Source organism: Lacerta agilis, chromosome 3, assembly GCF_009819535.1.
Source record: "Lacerta agilis isolate rLacAgi1 chromosome 3, rLacAgi1.pri, whole genome shotgun sequence".
Classification (NCBI taxonomy): Eukaryota; Metazoa; Chordata; class Lepidosauria; order Squamata; family Lacertidae; genus Lacerta; species Lacerta agilis.
In genome coordinates this window covers 49758950-49783244 of record NC_046314.1, presented here as the reverse complement: position 1 = coordinate 49783244, position 24295 = coordinate 49758950, and positions in this window count along the sequence as shown.

The window sequence follows — 24295 nt, the reverse complement described above, 5'->3', positions numbered from 1 at the left end:
TGGCATAAATATGTTTATTTCATGTTCCTACAAGAGCTAATTCTCAGAACATTTTTCATTCTTATGTGTCAGTCTTGGCTATATTGACATTTGGACTTTACTTTCTTTATGTAGTAATTTTATCTAGCTCTACTGTGAACCCAATTTTATATAGCTAACGCAGTTCTATGTAAACTTAGCCGAGAGTCCCATTGAACATGGGGGGGGGGGTGATCTCTGAGTAAATATGTATAGACTCATGCTTCTTAAACCTCAGGTAGAAGCAAGTCCTCTCTGATCTAACCATTCATATGCAGAAGCCTGTAGTGCCATATTGTGGGAAATGATAGAGGAGATCAGGGTGCTACCCTGAACTGCAAAATCCAGAGAAGCATGTAATTCAATTGGAAGTTGTGTTCCAGTTTGCAAGCAAGTTCAGGGCCAATAAATTGGGTCAGTCTACTGCAGACTGAATGAATTCCTCTTCCATCCCTGTAACAGGCTTATGCGGAGATATCATTTGTATGAAGAAGTTTTTTGATATTTATGGTTGAGGAGGTGGGAAGCCTATATTGTTTGACTTCCTCTAATTTGGATAAGAGCAGCTGACCACTCAGAGCTAAACAATTTGCACATTATCTCCTCCGGATTCTATCTACCTGAAAAGGATATTTCTTATGTAATTGGCAGGAAGGCCGGAGTCTGCAAAAGATAAAGGTAAATGACCACTGGACGGTTAAGACCAGTTCAAGGCAATTATGGGGTTGCGGCGCTCACCTCGCTTTCAGGCTGAGGGAGCCAGCGTTTGTCCACAGACAGCTTTCCGGGTCATGTGACCAGCATGACAAACCGCTTCTGGTGCAACAGAACACTGTGACGGAAACCAGAGCACATGGAAACGCCGTTTACCTTCCTGCCGCAGCAGTACCTATTTATCTGCTCACACTGGTGTGCTTTCGAACTGCTAGGTTGGCAGGAGCTGGACAGAGCAATGGGAGCTCACCCCGCCGCGGGGATTCAAACCGCCAACCTTCTGATAAGCAAGCCCAAGAGGTGCAGGGATTCGGTGCTGGAGCTTCCTGTGTGCGAGTCTAGGCCACCCACACACGGGATACCAGTTGCTGGGGAAATGCGGCCAGCGTTCCACGTGCGTATTGGCACGGGCGCCGGCCAAGCCTCATAACCTGAAGTTGCGTGAGTAAGTCGGAAATGATAGCGCCTCGGAAATAAATGAATGCCTCGGAAATAACTGGATGCCTCGAAAATAAATGGATGCCTCGAACTAACTTGAAGTTACTTGCGACCTCCTGTTCTGTTACTGGCGTGAAAACAAATGAACTAAGGGCAAAGTTAAAGCACTAAGGTGAAACCCCTAACGTTTTTCAAAATTAAATTCTAAACCTTTACCTTTTCCCCAAATAAAGACAGACACCGATACTCTTTTTACGGCTTTGGCTGACCCGCATAGGCTCTTTTACACTTGCTGTTCCTAACCCTATGCTAAAGTTCCCTAAGCTCTCAGTCCCTGCGCCGCCAAATCTTCCGCGATACTAAACTAAATAAAACTAAACCGATAAATCTTCCACGATCTAACCCTATGCTAGATCTAGAAGCCTAACTAAAACCTTACCGAAAGATCTTCCGCAAACTATACCCTGACTAAAGTAAAACCATCAAACCCGTCCAACCCGTCCAGCCCGCTCCCAAAAGCCCTTAAACTAAACTTGACTGAACTGAAGATAAAAGAACTAAGAGTCAACTGAGATCCTAACCAAACTGAGATGCCTAAGCGGGGAGCCTCAGCCTTTTATTGATCACCAGGAGTGACATCATAACCAATATAATAACCAATAAAACCACTGTTGCTGCCCTCCAAAAAGGCGGGAAGCAGAATAAACGTTCATTGATAACTTCAAAAACCTCTGGAACTATACTTTTTGGGCGGAGTGATCTTCAGTGGCAAAGTGCTCACTGAGTTTACTTTTACTTTCACTTTAGAACGGAAGGACACTAAAAATAGTACTTAAATAAAGCATTAATACAAACAAATAACCGCGGATCTTAATGGATCCACGAAGTGTATTCCGACAAAGAGGCTCAGTGGTTTAGATCACAGCGCCACCCGCATCCCTTTGCCAGAGTCTGCATATGCAACCGAAGACCCTCACATTAGCTCTCTGACTGTAATGTACCCTATTCAGTTTGGTAATAGCACCTGAATTCTATAGTAGCTGTATTTCATGTTTCGGCCACACAACAGCAAGTGAGGGTCGCTGCCAGACAAAATGTATATCAGCAATTGGCCTGATTTGCTTTCATAAGATTTGAACAGTGGTTATACAATGTTGCAGTTAAATAGCTGTTACCCTGTACTTCCTATTATTTACTTATTTCCTTTATGAAACACTTCCCATTAAATGCCCTGAAGTGATTTAACAACACAAACATCAACAATAAAAACATTATATAAAACTGTTTCAAGTCCCAGACAGATAGTGACTTGGAGAAAAACCCACTTAAAAGACTTGTTAAAAAAAGAAGGTTTTCAACAGGTGCTGAAAAGATAATAGAGATGATGTATGATACGTGGTGGGAGAGTTTTCCATCACTCTTCTTACCACAAAGAGTCATATGTATAGTGGATTTGATTCACTGGAGTCCCATTGCCATTGCTATTTGTCATAAAATGTCCACTTTCTTCGGGATGGGTTAAGAAGGTGCAGGTCATATTCTGCAACAGGCATATGCTGATATCTACCCAGTGCTACAGTCTGGATGTCCCCTGCGTTTCCTGTTGAAAGATGATAACAAAATCTTCCCAATGAAAGTAGCTCATCCGTTATAGCAAAGAATAATAAGATATCTTGAATATAATTGTGGTGAAGAAAATCTATTTGTAATGGAGGCATTTTGGACACTGTTTTAATTAGAATTAGATTGCAGCATTACAGCACCACCTACAGGAGGACATTGAATTTCTAAACAAAATAAAATAAAAAATTCTTTCCAGTAGCACCTTAGAGACCAACTAAGATTGTTCTTGGTATGAGCTTTCGTGTGCATGCACACTTCTTCAGATGCATGCACTGGAAATAATTTTTTTATTTTATTTTGTTTTGACTATGGCAGACCAACACGGCTACCCACCTGTAATTTGAATTTCTAGTTTGTCATTTGTATAAAAAGAGGCAAAAATGTAGACATTTCCAGTGCAGTAAGCAACAAACCATATATATTCTATCAAAAAGAGACCACATTTAACCCCAGCATATATATATACACATATATATACGGAAAAGTATTGAAAGAGTGAACTATCACACATAGTTTACCTTCTAAAATAACACACTCTAGAATTGTTTCCCTAGAATTTGACTGTTGGATATAATCTTGAAGCATATCTGCACACAGAAACATATTGAGATCAGTGTGTCTATAATTACACTAGTTTAAACAAACAGAAAACATTCCTGCCAATAAATGCATATTATCTGTAGAAATGGGATCATGGGGTTAATATTTTACTTGTGGCAGCACATCCTACAAATGGGCATTTGTAGTGACCCCAAAATAGGCATTTTCCACCATTGCCCTCTGGGATGCCCTTCTCTCTGCCATTTATCAAGTATCATCCATCAGTTGCTTTGCAGGTATCATTTTGCCTAGGTTTCCCTGACCTATTACCAGACCCTGTTAATAATGAATAACTATTTTTATAATAATATAGCCAACCAAAGAGCCTGAAAAGGGACACTGATAGCTCCTGTTTAGTCGGCCTTCATCCTGATTTTCCTGCACAAAGGTTACACAGTGGTTAAATTATGTCTGGTCTTCATTGAGCATTCCTTCAGATTTGTTTACAGAGCAGTTAAATGACAAGGAGCATTCACCCTGAAATTTGCTTAAGGGGAGTTTATACGTTTCCCCATCATTTGTCCATCCTACACTTTTCAGTGCATTTCTTCTTTACTTTCCAAACTGCAAAAGACCTTTTTTTTAAAAAAAAAATGGATATGTTGGACTAGGGGAACAGAGCACTTTAATCCACTTTAAATCTACAAACCTAAGGTTCTGGTATGCGCTTAAATCCCTCCCACAAATTGTAATAGTCTGAAGACACCCATAGTCTGGTTTAATAAAAGTTATGGTGATGGAACATTTTTCTGTGAGTTGAATTTTTTTATGTCCCTTTGCCTTTGCCACAGGCCATGTTCATATGTTCTGCTCCATAGAAGGAGGAATGAGAGTTCCCAAAGCCCAGCAATGAACAAATAAAAGAGTTGTGATTTTTATTTTTATTTTACTTCATCCTGTACCTTATCTACACAGCCAGGACCTGCTTATGGCACAGATTCAGTGGGCAAAGATGATTTAGAAAACTTGACCATGCTGGAATAATAAAGGTGATATTGGGCGGATTTCAATGTCATGCTGTTAGGGTTGTTCCATCAGAGCAAGAAGACAGGACCTTCTCTTCCCCCCTCCCCCCCCTCCCCGCTTTTCTGGAGGTTCTCCTAAATGGATTTGTGAGAGAAATGGGGAGGAGAAGGAAATCCCTGTTGCACTAGTAGGAGTACTTGTACTGCTAGCCCACTGTTAGTTGAATCCAGTCCAATATTTCTACTGGACAGCCTGATTAATACCTGCAAAGAGAATTTCCTCCATCTTTCATTTGGAGTGCACTTTTGCCAAAAGTGTGGTTCCAAAAAAGGCCCCTGAAAAGCCTCCTGGATGGGGATGATCTTTTATTAGTCTTGTACTCCCTGGATATTGCACAGGCCAGAGGGGTCCTCCTGTTCCTCCTACAATGCCAACAGGCCAGGAACAAGCGCAGATGGACCTGACAGTCTGAGTGTTGTGCTGAAAGGACTTGATTTTGTTTCTCTCTCACATATTCATGGTGTCGTTTTGGTAACACAGGAAGGGCCTTAGACGTATGACTAGTTTGAAAATTGGTTGCGTTTCAAATGCATCTGTGCGATTCTGTACAAAGTGAAAGGCAACCAAAGCTATTTGTTGTTCCTTTGCAGCAAACGACATCTGCATTGTTCTCACCACCACCACACGGACAAAAAAAAATGGTTTAAGGAAACAAAAACAAGGGTGAAAATGCAGCTTTTGTGTGCACGGATGTCAGTCTTGACATTTCTCAATTCATTTCCTCCTTCCCGTCTCCCCCATCCCTGGCCTCGCCTCCTGCTGTCTCTTGCTCTGTGTCTTGTGTCCTTCCCCTCCCCCCTTCTTCCTTTCTTTTCCTGGAAAGTTGAGACTCGGTGAATTACGGCACAGTCTGTCTCAAAGCAGCATGCTGGCTGATTCCCTTGGGCAGTCTTGTGCCAACTGGATTATATCAGAGCACTGGCTTTCCCAACAAAGAAAGGAAGGTACGGCAGATTGAAATAAAGAGCAGCCAACCCTGTCGCTTAGCAAATTAACTCCGGCTATTAAGCAAAATGGCCCCACGGTATGCCAAAGAGGTCAGCTATTAGTTCAAAATGCTGACCTTCAACTCAGCCAGGAGGAAATGTCCCCCCCCCCTAATGCTTGTCGCCACCCTCACACATTTTTAAAGGCTTCTGCCGACCGCCATGTTTCTGTACAGTCAATTGAATCAATTAACACATTTTAAAGCGAGGAACTCATATTTATGATGGCGCACAGAAAATCAAGTAAACCGAGTACCTTTAATCATGAAGAAGGAAACTCATTGCACTTCATCATAAACCAGCTCTTATGTGGCAGCTCAAAAGGCCAGTTGGATGTCAAGGCAATCCAGTCTGTGTTTTATGTGTTCCAGTTCACCAGAGTCTAAAGCAGTTCCAGTACAGGTTTTCTGCCAAAAAAAAAAAAAAAAAAAAAACAACTCCCCCTCTCTGGCACACTAGTGACTAGGCCCTAATTTCTGGTGGGCTTTTCTCATGTGTTTCTGTTTATTTTTGATAAAATGATTTGGCCACCATCCTTCACGTAATGGAGAAGATGCACCTCTGTGAAAGAGATGGTGCAAATATGTGATAAGTAGCTGTAGGACAAATATATTTCAAACTGATTTACAGTCTTTTGTGAATATTTTTGAGAACAAAAAGTATCTCTGGTTTTTCTGTGGTCACTTCACTGTTCAGAAAGCATTTCCTTTGCTCCAAATTGACTTATTTTACCCTCAGTGTTGGCAGCATGCATCCAAATATGCCAGGATTGCGATATCATCTCGTTCATGTGGTGCCTGATTAACTGGGCTCACCCAAGTGATTGATCAAGGATACATTGCCTTTATTCAAATTCACCTCATTTGCCACAATGAGAATTTGCCACAATGACACACCTCTTTACGCCGACCTTTGACACGTGATATGTGTTTTCAGGACCCACCCTATTACTCTATCTATCTATCTATCTCAGGCATAGGCAAACTCGGCCCTCCAGATGTTTTGAGATTACAATTCCCATCATCCCTGGCCACCGGTCCTGTTAGCTAGGGATGATGGGAGTTGTAGTCCCAAAACATCTGGAGGGTCGAGTTTGCCTATGCCTGATCTATCTATTACTTTTTTTTTAATACTGAATTGTATATTGTAATCCACCATGGCATATTATGGTGATGGGTGGGTAATAAATGTAAAATTATTATTAATATTATCATTGTTACTAATAACTAAATGATTTTGGCCATGCAATGTATTCCAAGACACTCAGTGGTTCCCAGTTCTTTGAAATCACTCATGAGGCTAACCCCAAAAGGACCAGGTTACCTGAAGGACAGTGGAAGGTAACCAGGTCCTCTTTCTTGGGATAGCCTCATCAGTAGTAGAGTCTGTGGAAAGGGAAGGGAGCAGGAAGATGGTGGATGCCAAAGAGACACCTCCCCACCTCCTGGTTCAAATTATTGTCCTCATTTCTCTGTGCCTAATCAGTTCCTTAAAAATTTTAATTGACACATCTGAACATTCTAAAAGCCACATGAGTCTTTCTAGTCACATACAAGGGAGGTAGGCATGAGAAACACTATTATCTTATATTCTGTTTTTGAAATTCAGTGGAGTGTGCCCAGCATCAAAACAGCAGCAGGTAGGCCCAAGACAGGGGTGTGGACAGACTCAGGGAACCCCAATGCTGGCTAAAACCCCCAAGCAGCTCCTTAAGAACATTATGGCATGGACTGCTGAGAGACTAACTTTGCAATCCTATACCATCTCACATTGACTCAATGGGAGTTACATCTGAGTAGACGTTGACAGTACTGCACTGTAACAAAGTAATTCTAACAACAGAAAACTGGTGTAATTTACACCGGCATAAATTACGCTGGCTTAAGTTTCTCCTATTTCAAATTCCATTCTGGAGGAACTTGGAGGAGCTGAATTTACACTGGCCTTTGTGCCAGCTAAGTTCTGATGGGTTGCTAGGTCATGTGGGTGTGAGTAGAATAGGTGTAAGTCTTTCCTTGCCCTCCCCTGCTACTGAACACCCCCAGAACAAACCCTTTGGGGGGGGGGGCACACACCATTGTAGGTTCTGCCAGCTCAGCCCTGGTTCAGCCAATAAACCCCAAGATCTTCTGAAACCAAACTCTCTCATCTCAGTGGGTCTTGGATTTGGATTGTGTTATTGGGATAGGGGCATGTCACAATGGTGGGAAGGGAAATAGAATGGAGTGGCTGGAACAGGAGGACAATTACAGATGCTTCCTGCATTATGAGACAAATAGGAGGGATTCAAGTGAGGTTTTCACATGCAAGGTGTCTCAAGTTGGATCAGGGACGTTAAAAGTTCCAAGTTGCTCTATGGACTCACACAAAAGTGCTGCATTTTTAGAGTGACCACTGCATTTGGAAAAGAAAACGTGAAACTATAGAAAGTGTGAACTAAGAGCATTTGGACCCTAATCCAAAATGCAGCAAAAGACAGTGGTTGGAAATCTCCACCAACATTTGTACCGCAAGAGGGATATAAATTCTTGCTCACCTTCTATGTAGCGCATATGGCAGCAACATGAGATGCTTACACACAAGGGTCCACTGCAGTTCTGATGTAGATCCACTATAGCTATGTGCAAATGGCTTCTTGGAAATTTTAACCCTATTATGCTCCAAGAAATTTGGGAGGCCATTTCACCAAATATCTCCAAGGGAGGAGAAAATTATCCAGCCATTTCTTGGGGTTGTGCTCAGCATTAGCAGTGGCAGTGGTGCGTTTCCATCCCACTCCCAAAATAAGGGTTTGATGTGCATTTTGTTGCTTTTGCTTTTTGCTCCCACTGCAAGTGGCGACAGTGGCAACTGTTTTAAGCCTGGCAAGCATTGTTTCTCTTCTACAAAGTCTCAGACCAAGGAGCATACCAAGGCATTGTGGAGAGGAGGGGAAATGGCAGCCACCACACACACACACACACACACACACACACACACACACACACACAATAAAAATAAAATGGTAGAACATGTTTGGAGAAAATTCTGTAAAGTGGGCTTCTTTTTAAAAGGAGAATGGGAAAGAAAGATCTCATCATTTTTTCTCAACAACCATCTCTACTCTGTGCATGTAGTTCCTGTCCAGAAACAGCAAAAGAACCATCACCCACAAGCTGTTTCCACATACATCCTCCTTTGTGGTTCAGGTTTTTAATCTTCAAAATATTCAGATTCTGAAAAATGTTGTTTTCTTAGATATGCAAATGTTTTGTTACATAACATAGATTAGTAGTCTATCTTAAAAAGAGAGAACTTGAGTTTAAATATTAAACTGTGTCTTTAAGTTATTAATAAGCAAAAGTTGTTGGAAGATGATATAGGCATACTAGTATCCAAGCACATTTTGTATGGCTAAAATATCACAATTGATGTTACATATTAATTTACGAAGCCTATGTTTCCTACTTAGAGTAGACCCATTTAAATAGACTTCAGTTAGTGATCGAAATTTATTTCAATGGGTCTACTCCATGTATAACTTAACTGGCATGATTCCTGCATTTTTAACTTGGGTAAAAGTTGTATGTTGTAATGATCATAACACAAAACTAAAGAAATAATAGTTTGCAATGGAAACAGACAGATGCTTAAGTGCAGCACACTATGGACACCTTTATAAACATTAGTAGGCATGTTGGCTTTAAGCCAACAAAAAAAAAGTTTCTTAAAATTGTATTAAAATTAATTTATTCCCTATGTGTTTCAGTGCTGGCGCTTCTAAGCATTGCTTTTATTAAGTTGTGTAGATTTCCATCCATCCAGAGCAGGCAACAAAATTAAGGTTTGTGCTCTTCAAATGCACAGTTCACAGCCCCTCTGGGATGAAAGGAATGTTGTGCAAGGAGACATCTTTTCACAGGCAAGCCAAGAAACACACCCCACATCTGCCAAGGCGTTTCTTTAGGTATGTCTACTATAAGAAGGCACTTAAATGTATAACAGGTTGTGTACTGGGAGGAAAGGACATGGAAAGTCAGGTTGGACAACTGCCAGTAAATACATGGCAGGAAAAATTTGGTTTATTAGAGTTGATCTCCACAAGGATTCAGCAGAGTCAGAGCAGAGCATTTTAAAAGTCTGGTAATGCCATGTTTCTACTCTGTTGAAACCAGTCCACAGACTAAACAGGAGATAGCTCAGAGCTAGAAACTTGACAGTGAGTGTATTTCTTATGGAGTTTTCTATTTAAATTGTTTGCGAAGGTATTGAGATACTGTTATTTGGGGATTTGAAATATGGTATCAACTACAGAAATTTCTGTTAATTTCTCTGTTGTATCATTGCTGCACATAGTTACATCTTGGAGATATTCCTGCGTCCAGCATTGTCACTAAAAGCTCAATTGGTGTCATTGTTTGGAGTGCATATTTGCCAGCTATGGCTGGTTCTCCAGCTATAGCCATTCCTGGACCAGGATAGGCTAGTTATAGTAACCCTAGTAACCTACCGATGTGAAAAGGTGCACACCTCTCTCTCTCTCTCTCTCTCTCTCTCTCTCTCTCTCTCTCTCTCTCTCCCCATTGGCTTCGCCAAGTCCTGAGATCTGCAGAGAGAGGGTCTTTGATAGTTCCACCAATGAGCTTAGCTCATTCATTGGTGAAATGAAAGGGGGTCCTTTCTGTGGTGGCACCATGGTTTTAGAACTCTCTCCTCTTAAAGCTGTACTGGGGTTTTGGCACAATTTGATGATAATCTTTTCACACAGTTCTTTGGGGAAAATTGAAAGTGCCTGGGGGAGACCAGCTAAAAAAAAAGCTATCAGCCTGCTGCCTTAATTGTTTTAATTGTATAGTTGTACTGTTAGGATTGGTTCTAGCACTGTTTTAATGTGTCGGTTGTAAACTGTCCTGAGATCCAGTTTGATAAGGCAAAAATGGACTAAATATATGAGCCAATAAATAAAGCAAACTTCTGTGCTGGCTACAGAAGGCAGGATTGCTACATTTTTCATTCCTTTGTATTTATAGCATTTGAATTGTCCTATTTATGTCTTTTTGAGCACTGTTATCATTACTGGCCATTGCTATAGCTTGGCTGTGGATTCACTACTTATTCTGTTCTCACATAATAGTTATAACGGCATAAAACAAAGATTGACGACATTCGATTTAAATGAAATCTAATACACACCCCAGCCCTTTTCATATGTTTCTCAATAGCCACAGAGGAACCCAGAGTCTGTTTTGTATGTGGAGTTCTGCAATTTAAAGTAAGTGAAACTGGGCCACAACGAAACAGGGCCAAACCAGATGTGTCTCCGCATCTGGAAAATATCTGAAATCCAAACCTTCACTTGGTTGTGTTTCTGCATGGCCACCTAAAGTTGCTTCCCTTCAAGCCCTTATGCTTTTCATGAGTCTGTCTCCGAGACTGTTTTCAAACCCAGCCCCAGACGACATAAGATAAGCTTGAGGCAACAACAGCTTGGGTAGTTATTTAAGAAGAATGAGCATTAATGTATTTCATGCTGGATCGAAAAAAATTGGATCATGGCAGAAACACAAGCAGAGAGAACTTGCATGAGTTGTGGAATAAATGACATCAGTGGCTCCAAATGGATATTGAGGGTTTATCACAGGGGTGAGGAACTTCCCCACGCCACCCTGACTGAGGATGGCATTATCTCATGGGACCACATTCCAGGGACCACATGCCAGGAGTGGGTATGGCCAGAGGCCAAAATGGGAGAGCCCAAAGACAAAAGTGGGTGGGGCAAAGGATATGACTCTTCCCGTTGTCCAATGGGCTACATTCCAGCCGTGCTGGAGTCAGAGGTTCTTAATACACACACAAACATCTCTCCATCTAGACAAGCAAGAGGACACATTCCAGCCAGGAAATAGCATTTGAGGAGAGTGGGAAGCAGTCTGCTGAGGGGTGTGGCCTAGGAAGAGTCCCTTGGGTTCAATTGAGAGGCCTGGAAGCCACGTTTGGCCTCTGGGCCTGGGGTTCTCCACACTCCATCTTATTCATTAAGGCTGTACAAATTTGTCATGCATGGCTGACTGTTGGCTATGAATGTTTGGCAGTTGAATAAAAGAAAAACTAAAGTCCCATACTTAATTGCAGGAGGACTGATCAGCTAAAAAGATATCAATTTTGCACCAACTATCAACCATAGAGAGTTAGTTGAGGAACAGCTTTTCTCTTTTATTTTCCTTTAGGTTAAAAAAAATACAGTTTAGAATTTAGGTTACTTTGATATCAAATATCCCTTTCCCCCCCTTCAAACTACTAACATCTGTTAAGGGTATAAATGTCCTGAGAAATGATCAAAGATGACTAGCCAAAACCCAGGAAAATAGATGCTGTGGGGAATGTTCCTGTATGAACTGACATGGTTTGCAATGCTATCTGATACACGTCTACTCAGAGGTAAGTCCCATAGAGTTCAATGTAGCTTAGTTACAGAGGTAAATGGATATAACATCCTTAGGACTAGCTAGATTCTGCTATTGAGATGCAGCACCTGGCAACATAAATCAAGGAATGTGAATGTGTAGTACAATCCTTTGCAAAATTAAGTCTTGTTTAATGTAGTAGGACTTGTTCACTTGTAAGTGCATGGAGGATTACATCCACAAAGAAACCAAGTGACACTTAGAGAGGTTAGTAGGGATTCAGCCCTCATTTTCCTGGGACCTCCAGAGGGGGTGCAGCAGATGACCATTGAAATCTAATTTGTGACGCATGATTAGCAGATGGGGCAGGCGGAGGACTTCGATACAGCGAGAGAAAAGGTTCAACCAGAGTGGCTGGGGAAACTCAGCCAGATGGGCGGGGTGCAAATTTTTTATTATTATTATTATTATTATTATTATTATTATTATTATTATTATTATTATTATGGCCAGCTCAACTACTTAACTACTTTCAGGAAGGTTTTGTCCTACTCTCCACAATGCAATGCTCTTTAAGAGAGTGACCCACAGGGCAGCCCCCATCATCTCCTCCCTAGGGGTGGGAGGAGGCCAGCAGCACCTCTTATTCACTGAGAGGCCAACGTAGAGGCAGCATTGGAGGAGCTACCAAGTAGGCAGCAGATCCAGCCTCCAAGGAGTGTATTAGCTGTCGCTACCACTGTGGCAGCAAAAGCAGAAGTGGTTAATGCATTCCTTGGAGCCCGAATCTGTTGACTCTGCGGATTCTACCGCCTGAGACAGTTGCCTCACCTTGCCTCATGGATGTGCTGGCCTTGGCCAGGGAGGAGCAAAGAGCCAATTAACTCCTGTCCAGGAGCCTTCACATTCACTTGGCTTGGCATAGTGTTGCATGTGAAAGAGGGCATTCATGTGGAGAACCTAAGTACACCACTCATGAGCATTGGCTCTTTTTGTAAAAAATTCATTGATTAGGATAGTGCAAATCACCATTCCTGTAGTTTATAGAAGAAGCAGCACAGGGAATACTTCTTTCCCCCTTACTTTCTTAGAAACTTCTTTACTATTTAAATATGTGACCACAAGTACATTTTTGAGGCCAAAGAAGAATGAGATAAAATCTGAAGGAAGTGTACGCACTACTAGTGCACATTATCATCTGCATCACTGAATTTATTTAGAAATAGATCGTACTGATAGCAGTGGAACTTAACTTTTAAGTAACTGCACTTAGGATCACAAGCCTTGATAAAGTGGCTTTCAGCTAATTTCTATGTTTCCTTGATCTGATGCCAATGATCTGGCATCCATTCTGATATAATATACGCCAGCATAATGGCACTACTTGTTCATACTGCCATTAGAAAAGCGTCGGCCGCACACATTTTGGATGTCTGTAATTCAGTTCATAAAGCTAAGATATACTAAAAGTTTGTGTGTACATGCTCCATTCTAGTACTGCTCTTTTCCACCTTCTCAGTATCAGGGATGCCAGCTCATGGTGGCTGAGCTGTTTTTACCACCACCCCAATATTCTTTGGGAGGGGGCCACACACACATCCATATTGAGGTGGCAAAGGAGGCCAAGCACAGAGCTGAACATTGCATAGCTTCAGTGGGCAGCTCTTCCTGCTCCTGCCATGGAAGGAAGCCAAGTGCGAGAGAGGAGGAGCCACTGGCCATTGAAGTTGTGCTGCACTTGGCTCTGCACTCAGACTCCTTCCGATGACGTGGAGTCACATTCGTGACATCACAGACACAACACCGGACCCATCCATCTTTACCGTAAGTTGGCATCTCTGCTGAGTATGCCAACACTGAAATCTTCCTGCGTTAAATTAAGTACAAACCAGGAAACTACAGTCAGTAGAATCTGATTGTGGCAACCATAGTTACATCCAGTTTGGGTGTAATGGGAAAACTATGGTTAATCAATCCAGCTATTCTTCAATCAATGTACTAGAGGGTTTGGTTTGCAAACATTTGCTTGGAGCACACACAATTCCTTGACTCCTTTTGCAGTGGGGGTTGGGGGGCAGACAATGGGGTTGGGGGGCAGACAATGCTCACACTGTTGGAGGTTGTGTGCCTGACAGTGTGCATCTAGACCCTAGTCTTCCTCCTATAAGAAACAAGGTTGCAGGCCATTTGCCACCCTGAGTCTAATAGCCACCAAGGCCACTGTGCTCTCCCATCACACTTCTAGGATTCCATGATTATATGAGAGCCACAACGTGTACATCCCTTGTTCTATTTATCTCTGGGTTTCTCCCTCTATTGAAAACAATGAGGAAGAGACATGGGGACAATGTTTTAGCAGAGACTAGGGTGAGCTAAACCTAGTTCCAAATTCAGAGCACAAAACCATATCCATCTTTGATGTATAAACCATCTTTAATAAAATGTGGAGTCACCCTATCTTACATCTGTTCAGCAGGATATTGTCCCTTAAATCAACACAGGGGTAAAACTTGCCCAGCTGTCCTTAACACTGCTTGGTCAGTCAATCTTTGCCAGGGAGCCATCAGAGGAATAACTCCAGGATAGCAGGGGATCAGCCAAACCAGGAACAGGATTAAAAGTGATGGTCACAACAGGAAGGTAGCACTGTGAATCATGGCCCTATCCCCTTTCCTACCCCAAGCACGTGTCCTCTCATGGCCAGGAAAGAATGAAGAGCAGAAGGTCCCATTTTGAAAATAAAGGTCTGGCCTACCTACCCCTTTCTCTACCAGAGGCAAAGATGTCGGTTATGAGAGCTAAGAGGAGAAAAAGGTCTTTAACACCCTCATATCAAATATGACAGGCATTTAGTTATGGTTATAGATCTATATCTACAGAGATACATTAAACCCACACTTGATTTTCAATTTTCTCCCCACTGGTGACAGCAATAGTTGTATAGAAGCAACAGTATATGTAGAGGAAATTAAGCATTGCAGGAAAATGAATTAAGATGCTGTGACAACCCTATAATAGGAAATAATGTGCTGTGGTTTTCAAATTTAGGTGGATTATGTAGTTGATGATATAAATGTACGTTTAGCATATTTTGCAATAAATGTTTGTTTGTTTGTTTGTTTGTTTGTTTAAAACCCAGCACAGTGCTACTTATAGCTTGACATGAGTTGACCTCATCTAGACAAATAAAACTCAGACCCACAATTAAAGTCAAGTCAATGTGCCAGGCTCCTTTGTATGAAGGTGTGCAAGTTCTAGGGTAGTTCTTCCCCCTTCAACCAATGTGCAATACTTGTGTGGCCAGGTGCAAGGCAGCCATAAAGTTCTGGGACTCTGAGGTCTTTGTGGGAAGGTTCACATACAAGATTAAGCTGTTTGTTTGCCTGTTTCCAGGCTGGTGATATGATGCAAACCATCAACACCGCAGATGAGGATTTGAGTTTATACAAGGAACAATAATCTTCTGCTCAGCTTCAGCTGTCGGGGAGGGGGGCAGCTAATAAAATCAGGGGAGAGGTTCTCTGTTGCCGTGCCTGGGTCTGAAACAGCTGTATTAGGATTAAGAAAATGTGATTAGCCCAAAATATCTTAAATATTTGAGAAAGGATTTGGTGACATTTTCCCATTTAAAATAATTGGTTCCTTCTGCATTAACTAGTGGGATACACATGAAAGGCCGTTGGCAGTGGGACAGAATGAGGTATTTCAGCTGTTGTTCATATAGATGGATAACTCCAAGATGTGCAGATGTGATGCACATTAAAAATGTAAAGTTACAAGCTTTCAAAACATTCATGATTCATAGATGGCCTAGGAGACAAGGAGCAAAACACTGACATTTAGTTGGCATTGTTCTGTTTTTATTCTGTTATGGGGAAGAATGTGGTGGTCGAAATTCATATACTGTGGAACAAATCTTTTCCACATGCAACTATATTAACACAAGGAGCCAAGGTCATCAGCATAACTAGCTGTGAAGGTGGGGGAGGCACACAACATGCAGATGTGAAAGGAACTTTGAATGAGGTGGATATGATCAAGGCTTGCACACATTTAAGCATGTGTATCCGCCTACCAACCATGCGCAATTTGGGAATGAGAGATCAGGTAGATAGACTAGTACCGTGCCCAGTTTTCACAATATTCAATTTTCATTATGAAAATTGCTGTGCTGGAAGAGGGGGTGTTCCTGCAAAACAAAACCCAGCCACTCTTTCTGATGAATTACATTTCATAGCAAGAAATAGTAATGATGGCTCCAAGTTAGACTGCAATCCTATACCCACTTTCCTAAGAGTAGGTCTCATTAAACTCAGTAGGTATTACTTAGAAGTAAACAGGGATGCTTGAGAGAGAGAGGCACTTGAGGATGATGTAGAGAACTGGCTACATAAAGGAGATCATGTCTGAAACCTAACAGTTGTGATGGATTCAACTCAGGTTGATCAACTCAAGAATTTTGGGGGAGGCAGGGCTTTCATAGGTCCCTTGTGTCCCATATCGTAGCCAAGCGTGCTTTAGTTTTGCCCAAGCTTTTGCAGCTAAGAGCTGTAGAAAGGGGATTTGAGAGGAAAAGGCTGTGAAGGTCACCTGCTCACCTCTTACTGGATGCCACAGTTCAGGAAGAAGGCTGTCCAGAAACAGAAACTCCAAATCTTAACTGATGCTAGCACTGCAAAAGTGTTGGGTCAAATGCAATTAGGCTGGAAGTAATGTTGAAGTGAAACTCAAATGTGAAACAGGATATGATACTGACAACAAAAACCCATTTTCTTTCTCTCAACTGAGGTCATGGATGATGGTACAGTCAAATAGACTTACTGTCTTTCTCACTCTCCAGAACCAACGTAACTGAAATGCACATTTCTTATTTAACATCCCAAAATAGATCAGCAGCTCTCCGCATGAGGATCCCAGATAAGCATATGACACAATGCAGCTTGGTAACTGAACTCGTTCTCTCTGGTGCAAAATATCTCCAGTACATCATGTAGACAGTCCAATGGTGTAGCGCTCTGTGCAAAAGGTTCTTGTATTAATCTACAACTTGCATCCTGGAGGCCTTAAAGACCCTCCCTAAAGAGGAATGTTTTCACCTGGTGCCTGGTAAAGAGAAGGCCCATTCTTTTGTTGCCATCCTACAGACTTCACGTGGAAGAGGCACATGAAGAAGGGCTTCAGATGATGAACACAGAGTCCAGGGTGGTTTATATGGGGAGAGAGGGTCCTTCAGGTATTGTGGTCCTGAGCCATTCAAGGCTTTATAGGTCAAAACCAGCACTTTGAACCGGGCCCAGAAACTAATTGGCAGTGACAGTCTCTCTTTCCTCTGTCAGACCCTGTCACTAAGAACTACTGCCACACAGACTTGCAACATCATAACAGCACAAGACCTGTCACAGATGTCACAGACTACTTTTTAATTCCAAACATAAACATATATACTGCATTTCTCCACACTCCTTCAGCAAGCAAAACCCCAAAGTGGCAACAAATGAAGTGTGCATTATTCATGGTGGCCCCCAAACCATTTCAGTTGGTGATGTATGGAAGCATTGCTGCATCAGGGATAGTTCCCTACTGGCTTGACCATTAATTATGAAAGCAGAAAACAAAAATCAATGAAATATTAAATAAAATGTTGCCAGAGTAGCATTAAAGGTTTAATGGAAAGGGTTTTTCCTTTTAACTCCATGTATATATTCAAACCTTGTCCTTTAAGCCAAAGCTGTTTTACATTGTTAAGGTTTTTTTCCCAGGCCCTTCCTTAGTTCTGATGACTTAAATATGGTTTTGTTTTAAACATTCCAACTTGGCAAATGATTAGTCACCAATGAGAAATGTATGCGTTGCTGACTTTCAGAAAATTGGTTGAAGAATAAAGTTTGTGTGTGTGTGTGTGTGTGTGTGTGTGTGGTGTTGTTTTTTTAATGAAAATACATACCATGCCTAATCAGTACCACCAGTAAATCTTTTTCCTTTTCCTTTTTTGAATATACGTCTAAAGCTGACGAGGACCATGTACAACATTTAATGAAACAGATGTAAAAGAGTTATAGCTGATACATGAGCCTAAATGTCCAGCCTGTCTGTGTGTGTGTGTGTGTGTGTGTGTGTATGTAGCATTGCCATTCATAAAAGGCGAAAATGCATGTGTCGTGGGAGATCTATGATGAGGTCACACTATTTGTTTGTTTGTTTGTTTGTTTTACTCCAAAGTAGCCCCATGGGCTAAGATTTCTTTTGGAGTAACAGCCTTTTCCTCCCATGACTTCCTGCATGCCACCAGCAACAGGAGTAGTAAAAGCTGGGGGTGGGGATTCAGAATGAGGCAATGGTATGGGAAAATGCTTGAACACACCCCCACACCCCCCCAGAACCACAGCTCCAGTGAAAATCAGAACCCCACCCTGCTTGCTTTAAAGGTGGGGGGGGGATTGTTCAGCAACATAGTCTTGTATATAGAGCTCTTGTATACTAGAAATGCGTGATCACATTTTATTAGCATTCAGAAGTTCAAAAACTTATTATTTACTGAATTTATATCTCACCCTTCTTCCCGAAGGAGCTCAAGATGGCAGAACATGGAAGTTAGCAGTGATGTCCATAATCACATTTTTAAAGCAACAGCTTAGCTTAGAAACAATTTACACCACATTTGTAATTGCAGGACTCATTGTTAACCAGTGAAAACTCATAAGGCCATTCATTGATCCCAAAGGGCCTTTCAGTTGTGGCTTCACATATGTGAAATCCCAGCCTCCCTGAGAACTCCACTTTGTGTCCTCTCTTGCAGCATTCATGTGACTGCTAAAACCTTTTTTAAATTAATGCCTCAAGCTTTATATTAATTTTATTGCTGACCCCCTATATATAACTTTATGGGATACTGTGTTTGGTAGGGTATTTGTTCCAGAGTTTTAACAATTTTTACAAGCCTCTTTGTAGAAATAAATGGCAACACCACATTGTCATTGTCAAGTGGTCTATCCTATTGCATGTAGAGGCATAATTTCAAAGAAGGGGGGAGGAGTTATTTGCGGCACATTACTGGCTTTTCTGTTGCATTCTTAGAGGACAACTTTAGGCTGCAAGGCAATTATTTCCACACACTTTCTCCATTGTACACACCGAGGATTGCTTATGAGCACTGCAATCCATTCTGCGTAATCTTAAGAGACTTAAAATGTCTGTGATGTTGAATCACAGAAAATGTAGAGCGGTCTATGCCAACCTGGCACCCTCCACATGTTCTAGACTACAACTCACATGATTGGCAAAGGCTGATCAGACGATATACCACAACCTTTTCCAATGTAACATTGGCTCGGTTCAGATATAATGCTAAGCCAAACCATGGCTTAGCACAAACACAAGAGTGTGCAAGTTCCCAGAGAGGAAAGTGTTGCTCCTTAAGTCCTCCTCCAGTCCTGTGGCTGGGAGCCATGGTTTGGCTTAGCTTGTCATCTGAACCAGGACTCATGGTTTGTCTCCTCTGGACAAACCACAAACTTTAAATCAAGAATAACCTTGCTTAAAGCTTGTAGTTTGCCTAGAGCCCAGGTTCAGATAATGCACTAAGCCAGACCATGGCTTAGCTCACAGCAGCAAGAGCAGAAATTGACCAAAGTAGCTGCAATTTCTTATCTGGGAGCCCACGCATGTATGTGTTCACACTAAGTCATGATTTGGCTTAGTATTATGGGTGAATCGGGTCAATGAATCATGCAATAATGTGGGTTCTTTTCAATGAAAAAACAAAGAGCACAAGCATTTCATGTGTTTCGCTGTGAATAGAAAGTTCATGTGATCAGGTGATTCATGTGTTTGCTCACTTGTTTGTTTTAAATATACAGGATTACTCTACCATCATTCCACTCTAAGAGAGTACTCAAGGCAGCTTAGAGTATAACAAAATCAATACCCCCCCCCCCAAAAAAAAAAATTTGTATGAAGGAAGCCAACACCAAACCAGATAACGGCAGATTTACCTGCCGAACACATGCAGCATATTTGAAGTTTGGCTTGGATGCTTTTATAACCCTTGCACACAAAACTGCCAAACCCTATTAACTACAGTATAGGGTTATGCAGCAATAGCAATACTAAAGGGAAAGGGTTCATAATTTATCATTCCTAGCAATCCACCTCCAGCATTTCAGCCAAACAAGCTTGTACATTTCCCCTCTCATTTTGAATTTTCTAGTATCTTCCATCCTTTATTTTGGGGAGAAATTGTGCAAGTTTTGCTAGGGAAGGGTATATGTAATAAAAAACAGAGCAGCAGGGGGAGGAAATAAATAAATCAAACTTGAAATAGGTAAGACCTGTCAATCCATCTTTTTTTAGGTAACTCGTCATATAAAAAGGAAACACGCCTTTTTGTGTGTTAATTGGCAGCCTGCTTTAGCTTAAACAAGGTAATTTAAGTATCGAATTATGCATGACGGTTGACAAAATAGCAGCTAATGAAAGCACATTTCTGCTCAGTACAAACGAAAAATGGCATGTTGGCCAAGAGCACATTTGGGTCTGGCAGGCAATCCAACTCTCCCTCCTTTTCCACTCTGCCTTTCAAGAAAACAACATTCAGTTTCAGTTTTGGTTTAAATAAAAACTTTGGCTAAGCTGCATCTCAATTTCCTGTTTCCTTAGAAATGAGCTGTTCTTAATAGGAGACTTATGGATATGCAGCCTGATCCCATGCACGTCTATTCACAAATAAGTCCCACTGATTTCAATGGGATTTTCTGTGCATGGCATTGTAACCTAAAATTTATAATCAGGTTTCTATGTGACCTGCTACTCAGAAAACAAATATATCCTTCCAACTGTTCCAGAAAGAAAGAAAGAAAGAAAGAAAGAAAGAAAGAAAGAAAGAAAGAAAGAAAGAAAGAAAAATTCTAGCTTTCTTCACTTTTAAGTCAAATTAGAACAATGAATGATCTTGTGACTATATAACCAGGGGCAAAGAAAGGCTCTCTGGCCCCCTGTGTCAAGGGGCGGGGCATGTGTGGCACTGCTACGTACAGCGCATGCATGGCAGCGCTGATACCGACAGCGCTGCTCAAGCGCCATATGGGTGGCGGTGGGATCCTCCGCTCGAGGCAGTGGCGGTGGCGCGGTCCTCCGCTCGAGGAGGCAGCAAGATCCTCTTCTCATGACTGCAGTGGAGGTATCCTCCACTCGTGGCTGCAGTGGCTGCGGAGGAATCCTCCGCACATGGCTGTGGCAGCGCAATGGTGGCAGATTGCGTAGGGCGGGGGGCGGGGCAAGTCCCCCACGGGGTGCCTTCTTGCCACCCCCTAACATGGCACCTGGGGCGCCCCGCCCCTCCCATTGCCTACCCCCGCCATGATAACTACTATCATGGTACTATGAAGTGACCACAAATTGTAGTTATGTGATCAGGTGGAGATATCTGATAATTTCCCAAACAGAATCAAGGCTCAAGTACATTCAGGTTTAGCTTTAAGCATTTTGCTTCTACCTTTGTCATTCCCTGCCTTGTTGATCTAGTTAAAGGCATGACCTTATTGTGACTCTTCTATTCCTTGTAGTGAACATTGGGGGGGGGGTCATATCCTATAATATTGTTGCTCATTATTCCATGCCTCATTTTAAAGATTGGCACTGTAAACTCTAGAAATGATGCTAACAGAAATTTAAATGGAGCTGAGCAGGATGCTGCTCAAATAAACAACTGTTCTGACTTGAGGCATTGTTGGGGGAAATCCTCATGGTGGTAGGGGCTAGTTAGTTCCTGGATGGGTGAATATGTCAGTTTCAGTTTCTGTTTCCCAGTCTTAAGTTCAGATCTCCATATTTCCGTATCAGGCTGCAATTTCTTTATTTCTTTTAAAGTTCTCAAGAAAATATACCAACACTTTAGCACAAATTAATCTCAATAAGTTTAATGCAATTTTGCCTAATATAAATATTTTTGCAATGCAATCGTCCCTAAGGCAGTTTGGTAGGCTATTTTCCACTAATATATGCATTTTTGTATTTCTTGAACACTTTATTAAAGTGTGTACATTACTTGAGTCCTGTACTGCAGAATTCAGCTAATTTTGAAGGAAGGTTATGTTTCAGATCTCATATTGGTTTTTTGGTATTTTGTACAAATTTGGTACAGGAAATAGAGACTTCAAATGATGCATCCATCCCAGTTTTGCTCTCTGGTAGAATAAGTGGAGCTAGATTGGGGAAAGTTGAATAGAGAATGGGCGGTTGCACAGACTGGAAGAGAATAAGAAGAAGCAGGCAGAGTGTGAGCAGTTGTACAACTGTTGATTTGTAGAGTTCAGTTACACGGGTTGTGCATGTATCAAGTGTAAGATGAATAGTATTACTGTGCGTATACAGTGGTACCTTGGGTTTCGAATGTCTCCATTGACGAACGTTTTGGAACTCAAACACTGAAAACCTGGAAGTAAATGCTTCCGTTTTCGAACGCGCCTAAGAAATTGAACGGCTTCCACTGACGTACCACTGTATTTTTCTCAATTTTCTCTGTAAATTTGCAGACTGCCCTTTGCACCTTGGTTTTCGAACGTTTCGGAAGTCGAACGGTCTTCTGGAACAGATTACGTTCGAAAACCAAGGTACCACTGTAATTCTAAAATAATGCAGTTTGGTGCAGTAATTACAGTGTTCGACTAGGACCTAACCTACCTCGCAGGGTTGTTGTGAGGATAAAACTTTTAGGCAAAATTAAAGACATACCTTCTGCATCACAGGAGTACCGTTATATGTAGAAGATATGTTCTCACATTATTGGCCTATTTTGCATTGTTTTTAATTGGAAATATCAGAAATAAGACAAGTGAACTACAGCCAGTTAAATATATTGTTGTACCCAGACAGGAGTTTTGAAGTTCCATGTGGCCATGCTGTTGAAACATTCAAGTTCCTGGCTTCTTTCAAGAGAATCCTGATGGCCAACAGCTGCTCCCTAAAGGGAAGATAAGATACTAATTCATCAGGGAAAGGACCATCCCTCAACTTCTGTTTGCTTTAATGAGGAAAATAACATCATGAAACAAGGGGCATCTTAACTGGAGCAACAACTGTCTCTATGTGTTAATCAGTTCCCATGTCCCTAGTACAGTTTCCTGTTGCCATGGCAGCTGCGCATGAGAAGGCAAATGGTAATGTAAATACACACCAAGTGATATCAGTGGGGGGGAAACCAGATCAGCAGTTCCTTGCAATTAACTGCAGGTTTCCAGGTAATAAAAACAAGTAAAAACTGATGGCTGCTTTTTTATATATAGAAAAGGTGATGGATGGAACAAGAGGAGTGAAAAAGGAACTGTTAACAAATAGGTTCGTTGTGACATAGACCGCAGCATACCTGAAGAATTGTCTAACAAAGGCTTTCTGTTTCCCGTTGAGTAGCATCACAAAGTGACATAATTAAAAAAGAGCTGCCTTTCTTTTCCCTGAGAACCAACTGCAGCGCCGTAGCTCTCCCTTAAGCAAACACGGCGGTTGCAGTCACATAAAATTATCGCCTACCATGAAAATCTATGGAAGTGCAATTCTGTCTATAAATATTTTACCACTTAACACCAAAAACGAATTAAAATTCAAAGTGATTTGGAGTTAGCTTCAAAGCAGTTTTTGTAACAGTAACACCTTCTGAAATTCTGTTGTGGATTTGGGCATATATTAACACTCAAACAACAACGAGGCATCGGATTCTTCCACGGTTCTGTATTTATAAGATGCATATTTTTTTTACTTCAGCTGTTATTGCTTGGCTTTGTTGCTTTTTAAAGTATTGATTTGCCTCTTTTAAAGGGTTCCACTGTTTTGTTGTTGTTTTATGATTGTGGGAACAGTGGATATAAATCTTTTAAAAGAGGCAAACTACTGCAGAAATAAATTTATGTTAGGAGGAGAAAATGCAACAGGAAGCAGAGTAACTGTTACAGTCAAAGAATGAAATGACAGCTAAAAGAACGTGAAAGTCAAGTACAATGGCTACAGTTGGCAAAATCCAGTTTGACGTCCATTTGCTTGTAATTCACTTTTTGTGCTATTCTGCCTTTGACATATGAAGTCCAAGGAAATTACTAAAAGTGATATTAGCATAAAGTGAGAAGATATACAGAACTGGTTAAGCTCAAGAGCCATAACCTAACAATACCTTTGTTCAAATCAATGCTTATAATGGTCAGTAACTCCATGCTTCAACCCCCTGTCTATAATATTTCTTCTTCTTTTATTCAGCAAAATGCATATGCCACTTAATCAAAAACAAAATCTCTAAGCATTTTACATAAAATGAATATTAATTCAAAGTAGGAATAAAAACAGATTTTTAAAGCAGCAGACATTATTTCCCCCAATATATGCCCTTTTAGCACACTTTACCCCAGAATGTGCATTTTTGTGCGGATTACTGGGCTGGAGAATTCCACAGCAAAATTTGGAGGAGGGTCACTGTGTTTTGGTTAATGTATTGTTTCAGAAAGTGTCATTTAAGTATGTTTATTT